At 43.1% G+C, this 26,949-nt stretch overlaps 1 protein-coding gene across 6 annotated transcripts in view; it reads left to right on the top strand.

Annotated features, from left to right (window-relative positions):
- LOC310874293 (calcium-activated potassium channel subunit alpha-1a-like) overlaps positions 1 to 26,949 on the top strand; it is a 130,673-nt gene that overhangs the window by 29,081 nt on the left and 74,643 nt on the right. The window lies entirely within an intron of this gene.

The raw sequence follows: 26,949 nt of genomic DNA, 5'->3' as shown, positions 1-26,949 counted from the left end.
GATTTGATCTCTTTTCCTGACTAGGACCTGGGTAAACAAATTTCGTTCTGTAGGCCTACTTGTATGGAACGACAAACACTTTGAACCTTTTGAGAAAGTTAAAGTCTAGCCTGGCTCCAGCCCCTGAATCGCTAGCCACAAAACATTATGTTCTTTCAGGTCTGGTGACTCTACAGCAGCCTCCGTTGAAAACGTGATCTGAACAATCTGCGGCTACGGCCAATCAGCGTCGTTTCAACTCGATGACATCAAACAACAAATATGGCTGCCCCCACTGTGGTAACATGAGACCGCATCGATCTGGCTATTAAATCGCCCTATGATAAATAGTTTCTTTACAGAAACGAAAGGTATTATCATAATCATAATCTGACATATTTTGTTTGCATGCTAGTAACCGTAGTAGTTTGTTTGATTAGCAGCAACCGAGTTAGCCACATTGACAACGACATCTGCTTTGCTACTATTTTGGTTGGTGTGAACCAATATAGGTGTGTGTCTCGCATGCACGCTCCACATTGTAATTAGGAGGCAACAGTCAACAGCGCCACTTTGGCACCTGTTGGTACCCTAAACATAGGGACATACAGTACATAAGGACAGATAATGCTGTTCCTTGGAGTGGCTGCACCACTCAAAGAAAGTGTCAGGCTAGTTCAAGTGAGCCCTGGTCCAGAAAAGGTTGAGAACCACTTCTATAATAATCAAATGCAAATGCCATGGTGTTGTTTACTTATAGATATTGCATGTTGATAGATAAAAAACAGGTGCTGGCCGACCCACCGTGGACAGTCCAGAAAGTCTTTGTTCATTTTCTGGCTTGACCACCCCCCTCCGTCGTGTTGCAGGCAGCAGATTGTGGCAAAAGATCAAACATAGGCCCTTTGGTCTATTTGATTAGCAGAGGACACTTCCCTCCCAATCTCTCTCTTCCTTTTAAAGCTTATCTGTTGGGGATCAGCACTTCCCTCACTGTGCGCTACCATAAAAATAAAAAAACGCAAAAGGCCGGGCCGGTGTGTTTACTTTCTAATTACAGAACCAATGCCATGTAGGCTCTGTGCAAATACGGGGCTTCCCTGAGTTCAGGGTTCCCAGAAAGATCCCATCTGTCGGTTAGTTATGCATTATTAGACTCTCCCTCCCGCCGACACAAGAGCCAGTGTGGCGCGGCGTGTGAGATGTGTCCATATGTCCATATTATTCATCACAGGTGTCATCGCGCCGCTGTGTTTGCTCGCGTCCAAACAAACAATGCTCGCTTTGAGACAAAAAAGGGCGTCTGCTATTTGAACCTCACAGCAGACAGAAACCCTCTGCTGTCGTCTGTAAATTTGTTACACAGAGAACCATCTGCTGTTTAATCAGACTGTTGCTTTGCGACGCGATCGTGAAGACAGTAGAGTGTTAGTGTGCATGCGTACGCATGTTTGTGTCTGCGTGTGCGCGCGCATGTGTTTTTACCTTACACAAACTCGTGCATTGTTTTGGGGAGGGAAATGTGTTTCCTCTCAAATGACAGCCCCCTGCTGAGTGACATTTAGGCCGCCTGCGCTAGGAGCTCCATGGGGGGCACTGGGACGTCACATATCTATTATGCTGGCCATTGAAAGGTGGGCTATTAATGGAAGCATGGAGCTATAACCCTCTGGCACCTCCACCCTGCATGGCAGGCAGCCCACCTGCCGTGCACGCCCCCTTAACCCCTGGCCTGCTCCCATTGGATAGACCCAGCGCTATAGCAGTCAATCGTGGCCGCGCCGTTGCCTCACACACCACTACTGTGTGCCATGCATTTGTGTATGTACTGATATGCAAAGGCAAAGCGAGTCTGACCGGTGGACTTCCAGCATATCGCTGCTGTCGGACGAACGAAGCGGTTTTCACGTCGAGCCAGACGTGCTCAGGATTCAAACGCGGGTCACATTACAAGGCGTCGATATGTTGATTGTCATATTAGGTGATGGGGAACACCAGAGTCACGTTCAGGGCGTGCCTGTTGCTGCTTCCCGACTTTGACGTCACGCAGGAGACGAGAGGCCTTAGCCCACATGTCCCTCGCAAAACAAAATTATGTTTTTTTTTCATCATGAGTGAACAAGCCCCCCTTGTCTACTCCTCTTTTGGAGAGCCTGAATGAGCAATTGCAAATAGCCACAACGCTACATGGAAAAGCTTTTTGTCTGATGAAAGTGTGTGTGTGTGTGGGTGTACGTACTGTGTGCGTACGTGAGAGGGAGAGAGAGAGAGAGAGCAACAGAGCTAATCATTTTTGCAAGACCTATTTTGTTTCTGTTCTCTAATAGGAGTGAACATGGCACAGCTTGTTCAAGCCGATGTGTCTGACTCTGATAAGCCACCCAGAAGCAGTTTAGGAGCCCTTATCCTTACACGCCTTTACAAGTTGCCGGTTTATCATCATCGAGCTGTGTGTGTGTGTTAGCCTGGCGCAGCCACACTTCACCCGCCCCTATAGCATATGCATATGCCCCGAGGATCCCACGTAGCCCAGCGCAGTGGTATATTGGTATCGCAACGCGCGCGTGTGTGCGATAAAATGGTGTTCCTTTCCCCTTTTCCCCACATGAAGCCACAAAGAACGCCACCACGCTCGTTTCATTCCTGGCGTTCTTCTTTGCCAGCCCTGCATCATATGTAATGGATCCCGAGCCGATGCCATCCCGGTGTGCCCACGCCGCAACATGCACGCCTCCCCCTCCTTGGCGCAGACGCGAGAGCTGCATGCCACCTGTGGCCCATGCATGGTGCCAGGGCCGTGCGTTGACTTTCACTTATCTTAACCCATTTAGACCTAAGTTCGATTCTACAAATGTCTTAACCTATGTTTCTGTCAGTGGTGCTCAAACTATTTCATTTCAAGGACCCCCAATATCATATGTAATTGGCTGCCGACCCCTATCTGAAAATATGTTGTTCCAGGGACCTTCCGGAAGCAAAGATTTGAGTTGAAAACGTTCGCTCTGAAAGAATATATATTCAAAGATTTGTGCCACATTTTCACGATTACAAAAGAATAGCAGACCTACAAGCTCATAGCGCGGCACTCGGTGCCGCGCTATGAGCTTGTAGATAAAGTATAACATAATCTTAAAACACCAAAAGGGGTTCCCGCCCAAAATGGGTTAAAGCCTCTCGCGGTGTAACAAATAAAGACCCGTGGCGGTGCCAGCGCGGTCCTCGTCGCCTGGCTGCGATGCCGTCGCTATTTTAGGGCGACGGCAGCTGCCTTTGCTGCCCCTGTTTTCTCAGGGCCCCACTGAGAGGGGAACAATGCCATGTGAGACTTCAATCACTTTGTTAGCCTCCCATCCATCACCCTTATGTTAAAGTTACATCAATATTATGTGTTATCTTCATCCAAAGATAAACCAATTTGTTATGGTTGGATTGGTGGTGGTCTAACTTACGTTGCTTCCATCGTCTGCCTCATGGCACCATCTGAACAAGATGAATGAGCTTTATTAAAATAAGATAAAATAGATAAACCTTTATTGATCCCTTGGGGGGTGGGGGGGGGGGGGATCAGGCGTCGTAGCAGCAACAGCAGTTAGATTGACACACGGGAGCAGGTTAAGAGACAATAAAATAAATGTAATAAAGATAAAATAAAACATCCAGACTTTGATTCTGACACAAGACATCGGCACTGCATGTGTCTCTTAAGGAATGGTTTAATAATAATAATAATAATAAAACTTTATTTGTATAGCACCTTTCATGACATGAAATGCAGCTCAAAGTGCTTTACAGAACAATGGCGAATAAAAAAGAAAAGCAAGGCAACGACATTAAAAAACAAGCAGTAATGCATACAGTGAGGACATGAATAACAAAAAATAAAAGATCAATTAAAAGCAATGTTGTAGAAGTGGGTCTTGAGCTGTGCTTTAAAAATGTCTACAGAGGCTGCCTGACGAAGGTACATTGGGAGCTTGTTCCATGCCGACGGCCCATAGAAGCAAAAAGCTGCTTCCCCGTATTTTTTTTTAGGCAAAGCGAGCAGGCCAGCAGTGGAAGACCTTAGGGGGCGGTTTGGGACATATTTAGGCAGGCAGTCATGTAGTTAGGAAGGTGCGAGACGACTGAGAGTTTTATAGTTTATACACAAGTAAAATAATTTTAAAATCAATCCTAAAAACAACCGGAAGCCAGTGCAGTGAAGCCAAAACTGGAGTAATATGTTCTCTCATCTTAGTTCTAGTTTAGTGTGTGTACAGTCTATCATTAGTTTAAATGATTAGTTTAATGATTAGTTTACCCACTAGTGGGTAAATGAATGAATACGTCTATCATTAATGAATATTAAATTAAATGGATATACTGTCCAACAGTGAATTTAACAATAAATTACATGTATTATCGTAATAATCACTGTAATTTATTACGAGTACAGCGTCAACAGGCTTTTGGCAGCTTGGTAATGTACAGTATGGATAGTGACATGTGAGTATCAACCAGCCTTATGAACGATTCATATTGGGTTATTAATTTAATCTCAGAAGTTATGCTTAAGAACTTTAAACTGGAACACACACATACACACATGCATGTACAAACACGCATTTAGGTTCATGTCATGTCATTACGACCCAGAATTGCACCACTCAGTTCACACTGGTGTGATTTTAATAATAATACAAAATTGCAGTTTTACTTTTGGTACTTTAACTACATTTCGATGCCGATGGAGTACTGGAGTACATTTAAAGATTTTGGACTTTTTCTTGTAACGGAGCATTTCCACTTTTACAACAAGTGAAACCCATGGGCCCATGCGGCCATCTGCAGCTCCTGCAGTGCAACGTTGTTTTTGGCAGCAAATTTCTATTTTAGTTTTAGTCATAGAATCTTGAATAGTTATGATTTAGTTTTAGTCAACATTTTAGTCACCTGGAATGTTTTAGTGTTACTTAGTCTAGTTTTAAAAATATTATGATATTTTGTCGACTAAATCTACAGTTGATTTAGTCGACTAAAATGTATTTTGACGGGCCTTGATTCCATCGTAATGACTGAATTTACACTTGCTGAAAATAGCCGGTCGGTCATTGGTCCGACAACGACAAACTACCTCAAACCCTAACTTAACCATAACCACAAGCACGGAGCAGCACATGTTCGCCAACCTTAACGCATGTTCGCCAACCTTAATCCGATTAAGACCCTGTTGTGAGCTTGTAGATCGACTATGTTTAGCAAAGTGTAAAATGACTCTTGTCCACTAGTCACTTCATTTTAGTCAAGTTTTTATTTGTTGACAAAATCGTCTATATACTGTAGTTTTAGTCATCATAGCTTAGTTTTAATTTAGTTTCCATTTAGTTTTTGTCAGTAAAAACAGGCAGTCGACAAACATTTTTTGTCATAGTATTAGTCGACGAAAACAACCCTTCTGCAGGGCCATACAATGCGTGTTGAAGATGAGTCATCCGAGCCTCACCTCACCGTGCTCACGGAGACACACAGCCTTGTTGTGTCAACTCATATTGGTGTCAGGTGTGATAATTACCATTCACCTGGGAGCGGGGGTTGGCAGCTCTAATTTGGTGAGATATGTGGATAGGGCAGGTTTTTCAAGGGAAACATTAATTTGATCTATATGATCTAGATTCTTATTTTGACACCAATACTTTTGTACTTTTACTCAAGTACATTTGGAATTTTCAACCACTGCCAGTAAATCTTTTAATTCACTGTAAAGCAGGGACCATAATTGGCATAATTGCGAGGGCAAGATGAAAGAAAGAACACAAACAGAATTCTCCTCCATAGCAATCATTTATTTACGATATATTATCATAATATCATTGTCTACGCGTTGCGAGAGCCCAACATGGAGACATCGGGGTTCCAAGTTAAAACCTGATCCCTTTTTAAAACCTGATTCCATCCAGCATTCTTTACTGTATACTCTGCTTATTGGGGGTGTCTTGCAGTGGTATAAAGTAACTACCGGTAAGTGCATATATAAACTATAAAGTAAGTACTGCACCTAAGTACAATTTTGAGGTATATATATTTTTTACTTTACTGGAGTATTTCCAAAGAGGCTTAATATTGTACTTTTACTCCACAAAACATAGTTACTTTGTAGATTTGGATTATTATTACAAAACATACATTATACCACTACAGTCTACAGCCCTATATACATTTCTGCCGTTTGAAATTAGACGATCTATAAGATCTACAAGCTCACAATGCGTCGCATGGCGACACATTGTGAGCTTGTAGATCTGCTATTTTCAAAATATCTTTATAGTACTTTCTACTTTTGTATTTAAGTACATTTTGATACCAATACTTTTGTACTTTTACTCAAGGGAATTTTTAACTGTGGACTTTTCCTTGTAACAGAGTATTTCAGTGTGATGATTGTGACTCACCATAACTTTGTCTCCACAACATTAGACTAATGAAATAAAATAATTTGAACTATAACAGCTCTCAATCCATCAAACGCACCATGACTTTATGTCTCCACAACATTACACTAATGAAATAAAATATATTATTGCCACTGCAGATCGCATTTACTATGAAAATGTGCATTTCCCGTCAGTTAGTTAGTGCATTTCCCGACAGTCATCAATATTAAGCCCATATATGTGAAGCCCTGATGTCATTAATATTGGCTACATCTGACCTAAAACCTCAAACCCTTAGATCTCCATATATGGAGCTGACCTGTTCTGATATTCAATTCCATCCTTCCTCTTCGATGTCTTCCCTTTTGACAATTTAAACTCTAGACGAGCCTGTCCTGAGTTCTCAACAGACCTGAAAATGAAGGCCTGGCCCTACCTGGGCCCTCATCAAACCCTGACCCTGACACTCAAGACACTGCCCGCGCTGCCACCCTTAGATCTCCATATATGGAGCTGACCTGTTCTGACATTCCATATGTTGATCTGACCTCGTCATCAAACCCTGTAAACTCAAGACACGCTCCATATAATGTATGGCCATTACAGAATTCATTCCATATATTGATCTGACCCCCCCATGCCAAAGAGTCAGCGCTCTCCCAGCAGTCTGCTGTCACCCAGGCAGATATGTTGATCTGACCCCCCATTCCAAAGCGCCAGCGCTCGCCCAGCAGTCCGCTGTCACCCGGATGGGATGCGTGACTGCGACCTCAGGCGTCTTACTGGTATAAACTATTAACAGCTCTCAATCCAGCAGAATCCGGAACTGACAGGAATGTCGATATTTGCAATGTGTATGGCTATTATTGAGTAACGTCAAACATTTGAGTACTTTCCCCCCCCCCCCCCCCCCCACCATTGGTGCCTTGTGACTCAGCTAGTATAGTCCACAGACATATATGCTTCTTGTGACCTGAGATCACATCCGACTGCTGTCGTCTGCGCGGAAGACTTATGTGTTCGAATCCTGGTGAAGGACTCGGACATGAATCTTATAAACTCACTCCAACCAATAGAAGGTGCAAACGAGGTGACTCTTGATTTAGCAGCTGGCACCGTGCTTTATGCTGGCACCTATAGCATCAGAGAAAGTTAGGCTTTCCCTTCGCAAGTTGAATTAAATTAATTACCACTGCCACTTAGTGAGAATTAACATTCAGACGGTTAATGGCTGCCCCTGCAGTATTGCAGCCATGTGACCGCGCACATCATTTTGCCAGCTACCCTTTAAGGTTATCCCAGGTTCCTTGTGCTAATCGCAATTGAATGATGTTTAGTGATGGTACATCCAATTTGCTTTCACGAATTAACATTACACCCTCTCCATCGTTATTTATTTTAAATGATGTATCCCAATTGCAATTAAATAATGAGCGAAGAGTGTCTTCTTTGCTGGCATACTGTAACAGCGGCAACGAAGATGGTTGCTACGCCAAAGGGCTTTGACCTTTTTAGATACAGTATATTCTATCTAGAGCTGTCAACGGCAAGGTTACATGGAGCAAAAGAGGAAAACATTAATATTTGATCTAACATTGCAGATATAGTCAAGGATATGACTTAGTATTTATTTTTCTATTGCACAGTGGTACGAATCTTGTTGCAGCATGTGTGCATTTTGTGGCATATGTGGCAATGTTGAAAATGATTTTGGGCAGGAACTCCTTTTGGTGTTTTAAACATTATGTTATAATTTAGCTATTGAAAAATAGCAGATCTACAAGCTCATAGCGCGCCACCGAGTGGCGCGCTATGAGCTTGTAGGTCTGCTAGTTTTGAAAAATCATGAAAATGCTTGTGGCGCAAAATTGGAATATATATATTCTTTAACTCAAATCTTTGCTTCTGGGGGTGTCCCTGAAACAACATATTTTCAGATGGGGGTCGGCGGCCAAATACATATAATTTTTGGGGTCCTTGAAATGAAAAAGGTTGAGAACCACTGACATAGAAACATGGGTTTTTCAGAAAACTGTCATGATTTAGAAGACATTTGTAGAATCGTCCTCAGGTCTAAATGGGTTAAGTAATTAATTATTTCCATCAGAACCAGTGGAATGATTCCCATCCTGTTCTTCAACCCCTCAGTGCCTGACCCCGCAAGTCATCGCTTGTACCCTGCACGTAATGTATGCAATGTTTACGCGACCCGCCTTGACCCTTGGAAATGCATGTGGCTGCTATATTTGTGACCAGGTACAGTATACCAAGAACCAGAGCGTGATTAGCATTTCAACATATGAAGGGAATTTCCATTGCCATTGTTAGCCCGAATACAAGAAGACTCACCCCGTTTCTGTTTTCCTCCCAGAATTTTCCCCAGTGAGGGGTGGGAGAGGCTGGACAGCAGACGGCTGGATTTTGAATTTCTCTAACTATAAACTTTCATGACAGCAGACAGCCTAAGTACAAATATAATTTATGAAAAGCTACTACAGTGAAGTCTGTTCACAGAAGTTGTTGTAGGATATGTGGGGATTATCTGACGAGGTACCATTTGAGGGGGCAAAACCTTACATATACTAAATAATACTAAATTGTTTATAGGGTCAATATAAGTAATATAATATAGCCTTTCCACAGGAGTATCTTTTTATATCTTCCAAAAAGAATACAAACAGCCAATAGCATATTACAAAGTTATCCCCCTCACTGGGGAGGAAAAACGGGCACGCACCGGGGTGAGTCTTCTTGTTACCATTAGCCCAGCCATGAGGGCATAGCCTGGTCTTTCCCAGTAAAGAGCCCTCCTCTCTAAAGACCCTCCTCTCTAAAGAGCTGCTGAGTGGTGAGTCACTGTTTCCTAAATGGTGGGTTTCCCAAATCCATTTGTGGGTCGCCGGACACATTTTTATGGGCCTCTTTATTTTTTGGTTACTAAAACAAAACAAAACAAAAGAAACAAAATCATGAATTAAAAACTAAATTAAATTATTGTTTTCAATAATTTCATGAAGAAATCAAATGCATGCCATAAATTCTAACAACAAATGATTAAGAAGTAGTGAAAATAGCTGATCGCTAGTTCGCTACAAGCTCACAACGTGGCGCGAAGTGACGTGTTGTGAGCTTGTAGATCTGCTATTTTCACTAGTTTGGGTCCCGGTCTAATCTCGCTTATTGGGTCTCGACCTGAAACGTTTGGGAACCACTGCTGTACTGCACGCAGGAATTTTAAAACCCTTTTAACGCTTAATAAAAACAGAAGAAAGAAAAGTAAAAAGACCATTACTGCATCAAAACTTAAAAGTAAGCATCAAGCTATACTATTGGTCAAACACTGTCCAAATTGTCAAATAATATAAGGGGTATTCTTTTTTAATAGATCTATACAAGCTCTGCTATTTCAAGATCAGCTATTGAGGGGCACTAGCCCCTCCTATGTCCAGCATGGAGGGTCTGCGTAAACACAAACATCAAAGACAAAAGTGAGGACGCAAATTGTGATTGGCCAGAACGAGATGATGTATAATGACGTATGATGATCATAGTGCCCCTCACCTCATGGGCGTGATTTATTCCCCCGACACTATTTAGCTGTGAAACCGAGTTAGGGTAAATGTAATGCCTCAACTCCTACAATTCCTTGTCAGTGTTTTAGGGGTGTTAAAAACCACTGCTGTACTGTACTGTACTGTACTGTACTGTACTGTACTGTACTGTACTGTACTGTACTGTACTGTACTGTACTGTACTGTACTGTACTGTACTGTACTGTACTGTACTGTACTGTACTGTACTGTACTGTACTAATAGGGCTGTCCTTATCCTACTATAGATCCTACTATACACTACAGTCCATCAATGGAGAAAGCTTTGTTTATCTTCTGTCCATTTTCTCCTCAATGGGATTATGTTTCTCATAGAAAATAACCCCGTTTCTGTACATGTCTGTACATTTCTCCAAGTAAACGGTTTCCAGTAGCTCTGTGTCGTCTTGTGCCAGTCCTTAGTGGATTAGGACATTATACTCCAGCTTAAAAGCATAGCGCGGCGGCCGGCGGGGCTGCATGGGGGAAGACCACATCTATTTTGTCCCTTATTAAGCTCTTTTAGTTCGACTATGAGTGTGTTCGGAGGGCCTCCACGAGGGGCTTATATCACGGCTTAGCCAATATGGGATTTGGGGGGGGGGGGGGGGGGGGGGGGGTTCTACTATGTGTGTGGGCAGGCTCACAGCGCCGTTTGCAGCAGTCTGGTGAAGACACAAGGGCTATAAATGTGATAAGTGTGTCCAAACGAACAGCTGCTTTACGGCAATATGGCAGCTTACAGTACATGCACAATACAGCTACAGTCAGAGAATAGACCGCACATTCCTGAGTCACTGGGAGAGTTAACCATTTAAAGTTGTATTTCGTATTATTTTTTTGAGCACACCGCCCCAATGACTGGCCACGTGTGTCCCTATGTACTATGTTTGGAGTATGAACAGTGGCACTATTGAGCAGACTAAAAACACACACACACACACACACACACACACACAGGATTTTGCTTGTGTAGAATAAATGAATGAATAAAACAATGATGCTTGCACACTGCCGTCTATTGCAAAGGCAGAATCAACATTAACGATCACGTCTGTCTGGAGCTCCATCAGTAGAACAGATGAATAGACATCTCTTCAGAAACAGTGTGTGCGTGCTCATGAATATGTTTCACCAGGGCGAAAGTTTAGGAACATAATAAGGTAAAAGGCAGCATTGCAGAGTTTCTGGTGACTGGAAATAATATTGCTTAAGTTACAATTGAGGATGCCAATTCTTAGATTGGGACATAAGTTTGAGTGTAAAGGTCCTTGCAGAGTAGACTGATGCGTTTTTTGGCTTTTTTTTCTTTTTTTTGTCAGTCAGTCTGCAGGGACCTTACGTCAGGAGGACGCTATAGACCTTTCAAAGATCAGTTGGACGTTAAAATCAATTTCAGATTAAACTAGAAAAAGTCCTCCTCGGAGCACAGGTCAGGTAGGTTATTGTGGGCCAGTAATATTTGGAATTTTCTAATCGGGATGGAATATGAAAAATCGGACGGATCGGTCTTGATCATTTGACTATAGAGAACGAGCGTAGTGAGTGAGAGTTGAGATTTGGGCATAACTCTGCCCACTTTTGGCGCCATATGTTGTTTGTTATCTAGCTTGTTTGTCAAGCTGTATGTAGTCCTATGTTTCTTGTCAAGCAAGCAACTAATTCGGACTGTAAACTCTCTCGAGCAAGCAACTACTTGGACTGTGTACAACACTATCTTCCATTTCTCTTCTATCTTTGACTATCGCTGTAGTCTGACGTCTTTATTTATGGCAACTATTGTATAATTGCGGATGGGTGGCCTGCTTTATCATTTTACTGACACCGCACTTCCTTATTTACTTTAACTGTAGTTATTGGCTAACTGTATACTGTACTTTAACTGTAGTTAATGTAGTCATGACAAACAACATGGTCTGTGTCTGTGCCCATATCTCGTCCCCTATAGAGATAATGTGTAACAATTTGCGTGATATCAAAATCTGGATGAGTAACATAAATAAATCATGGTGCCTTTCGGCCTGGTGGAGACCACAAGAAGCCATGCAAGAGCATGCAAAGTTAGATGCAACAGAGAGAGGACCCCTCAAATAGAATGGTACGTGCTGCGTAACCGTGAGACATTCCCTGGGATGATTTCAAATTTCCACTGCGACTGCGGCCATTGTTTTCACGGCTCAGAGAAATGTCGTCACCACTAATAGATTGGATCACCACTATACACCATAACAAACGGAGGGTCGGGTTGCAGCACGGGTCCCTGAGCATAGTTACAGACTGCAGGGCATGACCATGTGAAACATAACCTGAGACAGTTGAAGGTTCATCTGCCAAGAGTGCATAACGGGAGGGCTCCAATTTCTAAGTGCTTTAACCTCTATTATTTTCTTTGCCATTTGCAATCTTGTTAATGGGTCAAAAAGTCAAACATGGTGCTAACTTTCCGAACACGGCACACACACGTACCACGTGAGGCTTGTGCATTTCATGGGAGGGAAAAAAACAGCTTTGATTTCAAAGCTGTCTTGTAAAAAAAAACAATTATGCTGTGTTTGGAGAACATAGTTACAGTTTCTCTATTCCTTATCAAACAAATGAACAGCAGCGAAAAAAGAGGAACTAACCAGGTCCTCAATGGAGATAGCAAAACATGATAATGATTAAAAGGTGCTCACACGGATCAAAAACGGGAACAAGACATACATAAAAAGAGAAGGATCCGGGCACACAAAGTAAAGAAATGAGGATACGCCTTTATTAAATAAAAAAATGTAACTGCCGACACACGTTTCTACCTACAAGGTCTTCCATCAGGGCAAGAAAGCACACTTAAAATAGCTGTTTTATTCACGCAAAAAAGGTTATGGTTATGGTTATGGACATCCAGTGTCAATTAAAATTCTTACTTTTTTAGATTGAAAATGAGTTGCACTGCAATGCTATTAAATAAAATGTATTTGAGACTTGACCAATTTACCTCTTAGTTTGTATTATTGCCTGGTTGACTTCTCGTTGATGCTATAAAGTATAAAACATGGCTGTTTTTCATCTCGCCGAGGCAGCGGCCTCTCTGGTCCGATATGGCTGCAGGGTCCAGGGTCCATATTGGTTGACACAGTTCAATAAACATTCATGCATCTTTCTGGCATAGCTGGCTTCTGTGAAAAGCTAAATTGGTTTATTTTCTGAAAATAACTCAAAGTTGGGCCAGCTGTTGTTTACCTCCTGCATTAAATCAAAGAGATTACAATAATTGTTAGGGGTTTAGATTCCTAAACAAAATATAGCCTGGGGCGGGGGGAAAAAGTTAAAGATACGTCTGCACAAATGATGTACTTCGTTGATGCATCGATCGGATCATAATCAGAAAAACAGAGTGGGCCACCTAGCAACCTGAATACATAATGCATTTTCCAGTCTGAGTCACATACGAGTCCCTCTTCCTCTCCCATGGGTCTTTGTTGCCATGACGTTATTCAGGGCTTCTGTTGTATTTTTGTTAAGGTCCCTGTGCACACGTATACGCTGCATGTGAAAGTAGAGCTAGGGGCCATTAGGATGCTCCGCAGCAATTACAGGCCTTTTGCTCTCCTGATGGACAGAATGCCGCTACAAACAATGCTTCCGGGGACCTTCCCCTGTGGTGCCTCCCGTAATTAGCGGGGGTTGGGGTTGAAATGTTTGCACACTGTCATTTAAACGGCATTAAAGGTAGTTAAAGATAGGCGTACAGTATAGAACAGTGCTGGTGCCTCTAATAGAGCAAAGTGCAAATGTTTTCAATCTAGTGTATATCTAGATGGATAGATGAGGTCACAGCTGTAGATTTACTGTGGAAGCGAATCCAATACCCGTCTGGGAAGGATGGAGTCATTACCGAATGGCTCTTTCTGCAGCCACCGAGTAAAGCCTGATTTGCGGTACTTTGTTGTACAAGGGTATCCCACGCAGAACATTGCTGATGTACAAGCTCACAACGTGTCATGGCGCAACGCGAATGTGAGCTTGTAGATCAGATGTTTTCGGTACACGACAGGCGAAGTATAAACCAGGCTTAATGCTGACAGTGATCCCTAATCTTGTGGGAGAGGCTGGATGCAGCTACGTACATGGGAAGCATGGAGCAGACAAAATAATGATCAACTTCCATTGACAACATGAGAGAGAAATCCCTCGCTATCCCCCTGAGCTGTGTGTTGTACCTGTACCGTACCACGTGTATTGTGTGCGTCACAGGCATAAAGGGGGAAACCCACCGATAAAAAGCTGCTAGGATATACAGTAGGGGCATAGCAGTGGGATAAAAATCATAAATTTTCCCTATCGAGATTTACACAAATATTTATATAATTGATTGTAAGCCTAGAATCAAGCCATCCAGGATCCTGGTGAATCATGACCATAAAACCTTTGATTCTGTGAACATTTTTTTTTTATATTTTATTATACTTTAATTAATACATTACCTTTGTTTAGTGTCAGAATCAAAGGTTCAATTTCTTTTTTAACCAACACACAGACATAAAGGAGGTGTCCAATTTGGGTGTTTTGTGTAAACACAAACATTGTGTAAATGCAAATTGTGATTGGCCAGAATGAGATGATGTGTTATTTGCAGTCTATTACTCTGCGAGTTACCACGACCACAAGTTAGAATTATCCGTTGTATTCTTTGCATGCAGAGCAGCGCAGCTGACTACTGTGGGCGTGAGTGTGCCTGGCTGACAGGCTGAGGCTGAGCAGGGCATGGCCACAACAATGATGCACTGATTGGCTATTAGCTGTTAGCATGTTACTAGCTGGGGTCGGAGTCACACATTCGCGTCAGCATGCGCTACACCAATACACAGCTTAGCCCTTTAAAAGTTAATTTGATGGCCTTTTTTGTTAAAGTAACGCAATTGACCTTATGCAGACCACGGCCATCTTGCCATTTAGTTAATGGCAGCCACAATTTGCAATTGACAGCCCATACATCCAAACAGAAAAGTCCTATCTGATTGTATTAAACAAATGTCGAACTCACCAACATTGCAGCTGTATGAAATGCTTGAATTATCCTCTTTCTATCTGCAAAGTGTAAAAATCCACTGTGTAGACGTGTTATGAGCTCCTTTCTGTTAAAGAAAGTGTTAGAGTTTGGAAGTGCTCATTGGATATCACTCAACGACCCTGCGTGCCATCTGTTATGAATTTGCACATAATGCAGGAGGTAGCAGGATGTTGCTTTGCTGAAAGTGAGCGCTTCCAAACTCTGACACAAATTATCACCCGCAACGAATTTCTTGACAGAAAGTAACACGTCTACGGTGGATTTTTTATCAAACAAACACTTTGCAGATAGAAAGAGGATAATTCAGCTGCAATGTTGGTGAGTTTGACGTTGTTTAATACAATCAGATAGGACTTTTCTGTTTGGATCTATGGACTGTCAATGGCAAATTGTGGCTAGTTGCCACCCTGCCATTGACTTAATGGCAAGATGGCCTGCATAAGGTATATAACGCATTTATTGTAGCATAATATTACTATTTAAATTGAAAGTCATACTGTATGTAGTACTGTAGATTGTGAAAAGATCTCCCCAGCACTGCTCTTTCATATTTTGGCCTAGTAAGCCTAAATGCAAAAGAGAATCCTCCACTGAGGATTGTGGCCTGTGGTTTGTAATGGATGCCTGCAACAGTGTACTGTAACACTAATCTATCATCTGTGGAGTGTTTTGGTTTTGGGTAGGGCCATGTGCTTACAATCCCAGTGGGTTAAACCCCACTCCATTGCAGGCTTATGTGCAATATCAAAATTAACCAAAATATAATAGATTGTAGATGGTATCTTTACCTCCTCCAAGCTGGTGGGGAAGTGCGGGAGGCAGAGTTGTTTTTGCCACTGTGTGTGTGTGTGTGTGTGTGTGTGTGTCTGTCTGTTTTTGTTATTTTATTTGTATTTATTGAATACTTTATTAGTCAGAACGGCATGTGGCACAGTAACAACACAGTAATTTCCCTACATTTAAAAAAGCAGACATACAGTATGCACTCTGTGGAGCTCCCCTTTCCAGTTCACATTCAGATACAGCACATTCTGTCCATCCGCATCCTGACAGTTGAATTAATGCAGGAATTCCAAATTCCTGGCATCGAACTGGGAGGATCCTTTTATAAAGCGCCAAGTCCAGAGGGGTGGGGTGAAGAAACCACTTTGACAGGGTCACTGATGTTGCAGCGTTTCTGGTCGATGGCTGTCACTGTGTGGCCTGTCCCAGAGTGGGCGATGTGACACATTTAAACCACTCAGTCGCCCCACTGCATCTTCCCGCTTTACTCCCCAGTCGTGGAATAGGGCCAGGTTGACACGAGCGTTTAGGTTGAGACAAAAGCAGCTCTGGGCTATAGCTGGCACGATGAATGAATGACGCGTGATAAAGCCCCGTTTGTCTGGGGATTGTATCATCTGCCTGACGCTTTTGTCAATGACTCAAGGCCATTACATAAACCCATTTGTTATCTTTGCCTGATGATGAGTAATCTCACACACTTTTCTGCCAGAAGGCGTGTGGGCTTTCCCTGCATGGGTCCTATAATGCATCCATATTATCTAAACGATTCACGGTGGATGCCAGCGATACTGATGATTGCCGCTCTGACAAATCTAATGAAGGCTATACGGCCCACTCGGTCATCAATCCCCCCCCCCCCCCCCCTCCATGCTCAAAGAGTAAGATGAATCCAGGAAACAGTGGCGTGTGTCAAAGTGACAACACTCCTCATTAAGAGGCATTAGGGTGGATAATGTGTCTGTGAACACAGCAAGGCGTGGTACGTGGCCATGACAGAGTGACGGCGGCGGTGGCTCAGGGGTAGAGTGGCTGGATGGTAACCACAAGGTTGCCAGTTCGAACCCGGGCTCCCACAGAGTTGCTGTCGAAGTGTCCTTGAGCAAGACACTGAACCCCTAATTGCTCCTAATGTGCTTGGTTGGTGCCTTGCATGGTTTCTGCCGCCATCAGTGTATGAATGTGTGTGTGAATGGGTGAATGTAATGCAAAATCTCTGTAAAGCGCCTTGGATAAAGGCGCTATATAAATGCACCATTTAGTGACAAAACTGATTTTGATGAAGTCCTGCATGGTTACGGTTATGTTTTTTTTTTTTTTCTTTGTTTATTGGTTTTTTCCACAAGCATTATTGAAATATTGAGTTTGAAAAATAATAATTAACATTAACAGCTTCTTTCAAATAAACCCCACAAGTATGACATGAAAGAGTAAACACATTGAATTTTCACCCCAAACAGAAAACAAGACAAACAAACCTTAAATACAAGATCAGTAAAAGTTGAAAAATAAAAGGCAGACAAAAACAGACAAAACAACAGTACACAACATCCTATATGAAAAATAAAACATAGGTACATGATACATCCATAATCCAATCCAATACAATCCATACAATCCAATCACAGTATAAGCTACTTTTAAAACAAAAGTCCAGCAAACCTTACTCATTCCCAAGCAGAGACGGATTCAAATTCTGAATTAATTGAAAGAATGGACCCCATATCCTCCCAAACCTATCAGAAGAACCATTCAAGGAGTGTCTAATCTTCTCTAGTTTTACACAGTACAAGGTGTCCCTAACCCAATGAGTGTGAGAAGGGGAAGTGGGCGATTTCCAGTTGGTCAGAATTAGTCTCCTCGCTAACAAAGTGACAAAAGCCTATGTTTTTTGTTTTACGTGCGTTTCATATCATATCTGGGGGATCATCACCAAACAGCATGTTAGTATCACAGCTTTGGTATACTGGGAGCTGATGGTAGGCGTGGCACGCATCAGCAATAGAGGGTAAGCAGTATGCACGTGACATCATCTACCCGGAAGTTATGCGGGAACGCCTACTGAGCAAGCTATAAAGCTATAGCCAAACTATAACTATAACTAACTCTGCAATAGATCTTGGTTGGCCTCCCATTTTACATTTGAGATCAGCCCGGGGAGTGACATCATCGCTGTCCAGCATTGCTGTTGGACTGTGGGAGGTCCATGTGCTTCAATGTTTACATCTGTCCTGTTGCTCCCAGTCGGGAGCATGGACTTACGGGCAGAGCCATGCGGAATGGGCTATTTTCCAAATCGCAAAGGGGGAGGGGCATATTAAGCAACATAGAAGATGGTAAGTGAGTCTTCCGTGATGTTATAGGCTACAGTACTGTGGTGAAGGCGCCCCACCCTCCTCCTTGCAGGGTGAAAGGGCCCCACCCTCCTCCTTGCAGGGGGGCCTCGGGATTTTGAGCGACGGCTACTGCTCCCTGTTCGGGCACCTTGTAAAGGGATACACCCTCGTAACTGATGCCAACAATAAGTCACTTTGACCAATTTACATATCGTTCAATCTTATACTTATACTGTAGCAATCTCTTGGCATACTTGTTATGGCAGACAACAATCTTGGTTTAAAGGAAAACAATGCCTCCTCCAAATAGAGCAGTACGTACCTTGCCAAGTGTTTGGCCCTTCTTTTGTATAGAGGCCGTTTTTATTTTATTTATTAACTTTTTTTGGCTTTCGCCTTTATTTTATATGTTTTATGGAGGGACAGACAGTAGGCTGACAGGAAATGGGGAGAGAGATGGGGTGGGGGGGGGGGAAAGACATGCAGTAAAGGCCGTCGGGATCGGGAGTCGAACCCGCGGCACACTGCCAGACTGGATTACCAGCCAAGGTGCCTGGACCATTGAGCCATGGTGTGTGTGTCAACGCGAGTCAATCAGACTCCAACTCCCGATCGACAAGGATCATGTTACAGTATGTGCCACCGCCACCAGGCAGGCACCCCATAATAGTACTTCCCCTGTCTACCTTTTTAATTATAGGCCCACACAATTCTAGCATAATTCGTCAAGCAGATGCTACGGAAGAATAGGTGTTTATGAAACACATGCTGGGTGGTTATATTAAGAGCATGCTGGAGGAGGATGCCAGCTTTCAGATGATGCCATCCATCCAGCCAGGGCCTCATTACGATGCATGTTTTTTTTTACATGCGTGCGAGGAGGACGGCCGGGGCAGATGTACAGTAGATTGGTTCCCAACCTTTTTATACTGTACCACCTCAGAAAATATGTGGCTCTCCGGCATGTACCACCATAATAACTGAACAAAATACAGGAGCTTATACCTGCCCTTTTTGTTCAATTCCTAAGCCAATAATAATGCTGCTGCTCTGACAAGGCTCTAATCGGCTATTTCTAATGTGATTAATCCGTTCTCAAATCTTCTATTAACGGCTAGGTGTGCTGTCATGCTCATTTCAGCACGGCTGGATAGCCTATTTTAACCAATTGCTTGGTCAGAAGAACCATACCTGTAGTATTCCACTTTTGTCTTTTTCTCCTTTTCTGGGCGACTCCTCTGTGTACCACCAGAGGGGGTCTCAAGTACCGCCAGTGGTACCAGTGGTTGGGAACCTCTCAGTCTAAATGCCAGTCTCAGCTCTGGAGGGGTTTTGCAGCTGTCTCACTTAAACATCTTCTAAATCGTTTTCTGAATGGAAGGAATGTTGCTATATCGGGTTAGGGTTCTTAGTTACTGTATGTGGGTAATTTGTGTTTTTAGATATTTTAGTATTTCAAAGTGTCTGTGATGTCATGGACACAATTGGTCTCACTGCTGGATTACTACAATTACCATAATGCTTTGCTGCACTCACCCCACCTTGTGGAGAGGGAGAGGTTAGTCTTACTGAGACAACATGTAGTCCAGGAAGGAAGTGAGACCAGTGTCCATGACATCAATAGCACTTTGAAATACTAAAATATCTAAAAACACGTAGTGACCCCCCAAATTAATCATATTATAACCCCCCTCGGAGCCTGGGACACCTCCCCGCTCACAACACATCGCGTTGTGAGGCGTTGTGAGCTTGTAGATCAGCTATTTTCAAAATCTTTGCCTCTTTCAATGTTTGACCAGTTTGTTACAGTATCGATGGTTGATTACTTTTTTTTAAGGTTAAGGTATTAAAAAGGGCCTTAAATTGTCACATCACTGTCATCTGGGGACCTCCCAAAACAAATCATGTGTGGACCCTTCTGGGCGTCCCTTCCCACAGGTTGAGAACCACTGCCTTAAGTGACTTAAGAGACAGAACTATGTTTAAACACTGACGGCCAGGCCACGGGCATTTCCACAAACATGTCTGTTCCCTGACGCGGTTGTCAAGAGAGTTTTTATAAGACCACTGATGACTGTTGACTGCCTGACCCGGAGCTGTTGGTGATTGAGAATCACTGAAGTGTCAAAGCACTCTTGGTACTGTATAAGCCCCTTTTACATGGCCAGAATGTTTACATGGCCAGAATGTTGTGATCATCATTCCTCCTCACTGTTCTGTATAAGGTACGGAGACAGAATGGGGACAGGGGGCCAATTTCGTGCCAGCTTTGAGCCACCGTCGGAGGTATAGTCACAGAACGGAAACGACATCTGTGTACATGGGACAGCTGGGCAAGGCTGGACAGGGGTGTAGCGTCTTAAGTGTTTTCAGGATACCTAGATGAGTCCCTGCCTAGATATGTCCCAAACCACCCCCTCAGGTCTTCCACTGCTGGCCTGCTCAAACAAAAAAACACAGTGAAGCAGCTTTCTGCTTCTATGGGCTGACGGCGTGGAACAAACTCTCACGATACCTTTGACAGGCAGCCTCTGTAGACATTTTTTAAAGCACAGCTCTAAGACCTACTTCTACACTCTTGCTTTTAAAATCTTTGTTGTTATTCATGTCCTCACTGTAATGGCTTATTTACTATTATTTTAATCTTGTTTTATGTCTTTTATTATTATTATTTCTCTATTGCTCTGTAAAGCACTTTGAGCTGCATTTCATGGCTTGAAAGGTGGTTATTTAACCAAATAAATATAAATTATTATTATTATTATTTAGGTCTGTGCACCTTTCTGCCTTGAACCTACCTCTGATTTGAGTTCATGTATTCACAAGATGTGAGAAATATGCACACAAATATTAGCTTCCTTGGCCTACTGACGGTGTGTGCCAAACACTGATTGGTCCAGTGGTAATTATGACAGTAAAGATGGACACACATGCACAAACACCGGGAAGAGTGTCGGGTCCGAGGACCACCAGCTCTTAGAGACTTGGGGCCCAAATCGACACTGTAAAATCTCTAGTGTTACGGGTTCAATTTGTATACTCTCAAGTAGGGATGTTCCGATCAGGTTTTATTTTTGCTCCCGATAAAATTCCGATCCTTAGATTCTTAGCATCTGCCAATACCACATTTTCACGATCCGATATTTATATTTTTATAGAACGCTTATGCCATATCACCATATCACAATATCCAGTCTAATATCATGATATATAATATTGATACTAGGGATGTACCGATCATGTTTTTTGCCTCGATCATTTGAAAATGAGGTGATCGGCCCTGATTTCCGATCATAAATTATCGTATCGGGACAACTCTCAAGAGTTAACGACCTGTAAGGGTCCCCTGGCTTTTAGACGGATCAGATGTTGAGAACCGGAGTTCTGATCTAGCCCCCCCCCCTAGGAGCCATGCCGTAAAAACTAAAAAGAATGAAAGGAAAAGTCATAAATTGAGTTTTGTAACTTCAGAATGATCTACTAGCTGAACAACTAGCTTTAGCATGCTTGTCTTAATTGGAAAGCAGCCTGTACATGCTTCAGCACTGGAGCTTCCATGACATTGTCGCCGTTGGTCCATTTTGTTTCTAGGTATTTTAGGAAGTACTGTATAAGATGCATAGGCTCAGCTGTACTGTACCTTGTAAATGTATAGAATCCACTGAGAGTGACAACGGCTGTCAACAGTATAGTGTAACCCTAGACACTGACACTGTTGTGCGTTCCTCTGTTTATGGAACGCCGGAATGCCATGTATGTAAAAGCATGGCGGCAGCTTTGTTTGGTTTCTTTAAAAAGCAAAGCCTGGCGTTAATGACATGCAGATCTCCGTTATGCGCCCACTTGTCGCGGGATCGTCCCTGTCGTCTCTGCCGTTGGGCATGTGAATATATATATAATAGGCGTACAATTATAAAGAACTGTTCACCTTTTCAAAACCCTTTGAAAATAGCCTATCTACAAGCTCACAGTTCGCCATCTTCGAATAACTCACAGCTGCACAGATCGCCTATTTTCAAATAGCAAAGGTATAAATTAGGGCTTAAGTGGTTAAATCTGAGTGTAAAAATAGACCCACGAAGGAGAGAAACAACAGCAGTTATGCCTTAAAATATTATGCCCAGTGAGGACACGTCACGGGGTCTCTGTAACGACACTGTAAATGTCTCAAACGTTCACTGCGTGGTGGCTCCAGTCGATCAAATTTATGGCTTTTGCCATAAACGTACTAATGTGCTGTTATCACCTTGGGGTTTTAAGCAAAGAAGAAGCATTGCAAGCACAGTGAAAGGCTAGAGCAGCTGTTCATAGTGCATCGCTCCCATTCCAGGCTTGTTAGCAAGGACATTTATTATGTCCAAGGTGTCTTTCACAATACACCTTATTTGCACTGGCAATGTTTTCTCTCTCTCTGTCTCTCTCTCTCTCTCTGGTTCAGTCTCTTTGCTGAGCAGAGAATGCTCAGGAGGAAAGGGGGTGATGGGGTTAGTGTGGTTAATATTTGTGTGTTTGAGTTGAGTCGTGGACAAGGCAACATTATATCTGTCTTTGTAATCTGGAAAAAGATTGACTGAATTTCATAGACTATAACTTGACAGAACACCACTGTTTGTGAATTAGTATCTTTTCTATTATGTTGCATTCATGTACGTGTATTTTCATAAAATGTATCCACTTCATTAACCCATTCTGAACGGGCACCCATTTTGGTGTCAGCATCATGTTATGCTTTAGCTATTTAAAAATAGCAGATCTACAAGCTCATATCGCGCCACCGAGTGGCGCGATACGAGCTTGTAGGTCTGCTATTTTTGAAAAATCGAAGAGCGACTGACATTTTTAGAATCTGATCTCAGGTCAGAATGGGTTCATCAGACCAGTGTGTGTCCGGCGGAAACCTCGTATGAATCTGATCTCAGGTCAGAATGGGTTAAACCCCTATAGTACTTTGTAAACATGCCCTCTCTACACCAAACCTCTCCACCAAAAACAGCTGATGTACAAGCCCACAACGTGTCTCAGCGTGGCATGTTGTCGACTTGTAGATCTGCTATTTCTGGCTAATGTTCCGTCCAGAATAGGGATGCTAGGGTTCAAGTGGTTAATGTAAAAAGGTTTCCTATCACACAAAGACTTGGCGAAACTCCCCCCTATAGCAACTCTGAGGACTACGAAGGGTCTCTGGTCCCCTTGTTGAAATCCCAGGCCATCCCAGGCCATGCCATGGACCCAAATGGAAGCCGCACAAAGTAGACAAGCTTTCCTAAGCAACGTTTGACTGAGCTCAGCTGAGCCCACACAAATCTCTGGCCTTCCACCGAGGGGAGCGTTGATCCCAGGCTGCCCGCCCCACGGGTGCTGAAGGTGTGACGGAACAAACCAAACCCCCAGGAGGCTGTTTACGCAGCACATGGTTTAGAATAGATACTGTAGTTTGGACATTCTTGTACAGTATACGACACTAAATAACAACATGCCACCATATGTGTGATGCATCGGGGAAACTTTGGTTCTGAGTGAAGGTGCTAAGTGTTTTTGTCACTGCAGGGTTGGCGTTATAAGTCTGACTGAGCGGGGCCACTGGCCAGGCGGTCAGACAAAGGTCAGAACCCTCAGAAAGCTGCTGCTTTTGATAACCCCCATGTGGGGATCGGTTTTATTCCTGCTTAATTCTGCTCAGACTATACTAACCCATTAATGGTGGGGAAAGGCGGGGAATCATTTTATTACCGGACCACAGCGTAGCAGAGCGTTATAGTCTACCTAGCGACAGGGACGCTGCTACAGTAGGTGGTGGATATGACCATTCTGAATGAATAAAAACCTAAAAACACGTGACACATGTCAACAGCAGCGAGGGCCATTGGGGGGGAAAAGTGTGTGTCCTTTTACATACTGTACATCTATCAGCAAAATATACATACATTACTAAAGCTTGATAGATTTGTATTGCCACTTTGTGTTTAATTTGTTGTCATCATCCTGTTTGCCACTCACTGCGGCTGTCGCTTTGCTGTTCCATAACCGCAAGCCAGTCGGAGACATAAAGAGATTTACCGGCTTTCAAGTTTCAAAGAGGAAGGCCACATACAAAATGCATGGAGGTGTTTTCCCATCATGGCGCTATCAATAGCGGCCGGGTGACAATTACATTTCACATCATGGAAATGAGTTGTGCTCATCTCATTCATTATGGATACCTTTTGCCTGCTTGTTATGGATGTCCATTGTGTCCTTAGCTGGCACTAAATGCCAGCTAAGGTCACAAGGAACCAGGTTGTGCATCGTGTTAAATGTGTGATGCTCTCTCTCTCTCTCTCTCTCTCTCTCTCTCTCTCGCTCTAGGCTGGTCATTATCCAAATTCTGAATTCTCCACACACTAGGGCCCTTTTTGAAAACCGCCTCCTCGCCACTCGCCCTACACACTTGCACTCGGTATGCGCGTTCACGCTTATAAAGCCCTCAAGGGCGAGTCTATGCCGATCTAAACACGATTGCCTTGCTGTGCAGCCCTGCTCTGTGTCCGCATGGAAACCGCGACCTACAAATGTAAGACCACAAATATATGATACATAAACTGCTCCTAAACAATCTTTATCTGATGCAGAATAGACAACGCTCCAACTGATGTTCACAAGGGCTCTTTATTTACCCCACCGTGAAAAACTATAATTGAAACCACACAAACAAAACACCTTTTAACACAATGATTTAAAAACACCATGGATGTATATGAAATGTCCTTTTTGACAGTCACGCTGTAATTCCTTTTAAATGTCCATATTAATGAAATCCACATGTCACACAAACATATACACGATGCAATGCAATATAACTGTACAGGTTACACAATGGCATGACTGTAACCATGGCAACGAATGGTGTCTGTTTCCTGTTTCTGCTCAAGGACGGCGAGTGCATTTCCAAACTGTTTTTCATACCCAGCACCCTAATCAAGAGAACTTGATTCAGCTGGAGGGGCACTTCCTGAAGAAGGAACCTCCTGAGAGCATTTCAAGTCAAGGGACTGGTTTAAAAAAGGGGGTAGCTGTGTAGGTTGTCTCTGCTAACCCCTGGCCTAGAGAATGTAGACCACCAGCATGTGTCTTCATTTGATGTTTTTGGTCCAAATTGGCTGCTGAGCCAATGAAATTAAGCTATGAGAAACTGAACGGGAAAGAGGTTGGTGAACCAATAGGAATTAGTGCTGCACAATTAATCGAAAAAAGATCGAGATCTACACTGTAGATTCAGACACCTGCATATGCAATCTCATTTTGTGAAGAATCGTGCAGCACTAGTTGGCTGTCCAATTCATTTGAGTTACTCTTATGTTTTTTGGGGGGGAAATTCTCATGGAAAATGTTTGAATCGTGTGAGAATCGTGATGTGTGATCTCAATTCTTGTGGAGGAAAATCAAGATCACATTTGAGCAAGAATCGTGCAGCACTAATAGGAAGTGCGCGTCGGTTTCCAGGGCTTGTTGGATCCGCCCCTCTATCCCCAGAAAAGCACAGGGCTGCTCTTTCAGGCTAGTGTGCCATGTGTGTGTAAAGATACAATAAAAAAGAGAAAACCCACTCACTGTAAGCACAAGTCCGCTACAGGCTTCAATGAATCGCCTTGACAACTCTCAGGAAGGGGGGTGTGCGTGCATGTCGTGCGTGTGTGCATGATTGACAGACGGGGACATGAGTCTACTCCACTCTAGGTGTTACCTGCCACCCCCCTTCAATTCTCAATTGACACACAGTTGATCCCAGTTAACTTTGACACTTGCTGCGGTGCTGTGCTGTACTTCCACAGTGATTGGGTTTCATCTGTCGGGGGGAGTTACCTGACCACTCCTGTTTTGTTTGTTCGACATCGCTGGTGTTTGTTACCTTGCAGTCTCTTGCTGTGTTCACACCGGCAGATACTGTACAAAGACACAGTCTACCCTTCTTTTTCAATGGAAGCCAGCCATGTGAAGCTACAAAGATGCATCCGACGTTTGTAGCTAGCTACTGCTAAATCTACAACAAAATCTACATAGCTACACAACAGTTGAGCTGGTTTCAACTTCAGCTGCCAAGATACAAAGCTACAAATATGATGTGTAGCTTTGTATCTGGACCTTTGAATCTGCCAGTGTGAACGCAGCATCTCTCCCAAGCGTCCTGTTCTGAGTATATTCTAATTTCTTTTAGCCAGTTGTCTCCGTCTTTTTACCCCGTCTTCTCCCCAATTTTTTATTCCTCCCCACACACATTTCTGTGTCATCAGTGTCATCACTGCTATCACCGCCTTACCTGCCATTGAGGAGCCTCCACCGGGAGGATGTAGGCTGGGCTTTTGTCCTTGTGACAAATATACTCTCCCCACCCAGCTTCCCTTCCCTCGAACACGGACCAATTGTGTTCGCATATAGACGTTCGACAAAGCTGGATGCACCACGGTGGATTTGAACCCACAACATCTGTGGTGGTGGGCAGGCACTTTTACCACTGCGGCCACCTGAGCGACTGATCTACTAATGTGTGTGTGTGAGTGTGAGTGTGAGTGAGTTGAGGGCTAGGTGCACAGAAAAATTACATACCAAAAATCTTTAAAAATTAAAAATTTACATTTTACCGTATGACAGAGTTGTGTACAGAACATTGCGGTTTAAAGGCCCAATCAATGATACAAACAAACATACTTTTTTCTTTTTCTTTTAAGCAGTGCACTGTAGACTTTGATTCTAGCAAATTAAATACTGTATAAATTGGTGTATTCAGGGGATGTACACTTAAGCTGCGTTCAGACCTGACTATA

The sequence above is a fragment of the Protomyctophum parallelum genome (assembly GCF_964188405.1).
Source record: "Protomyctophum parallelum genome assembly, chromosome: 17".
In the NCBI taxonomy this organism is placed as follows: Eukaryota; Metazoa; Chordata; class Actinopteri; order Myctophiformes; family Myctophidae; genus Protomyctophum; species Protomyctophum parallelum.
The sequence above is the reverse complement of the archived record's forward strand: the minus strand, read 5'-3'. Positions and strand labels throughout refer to the sequence as shown.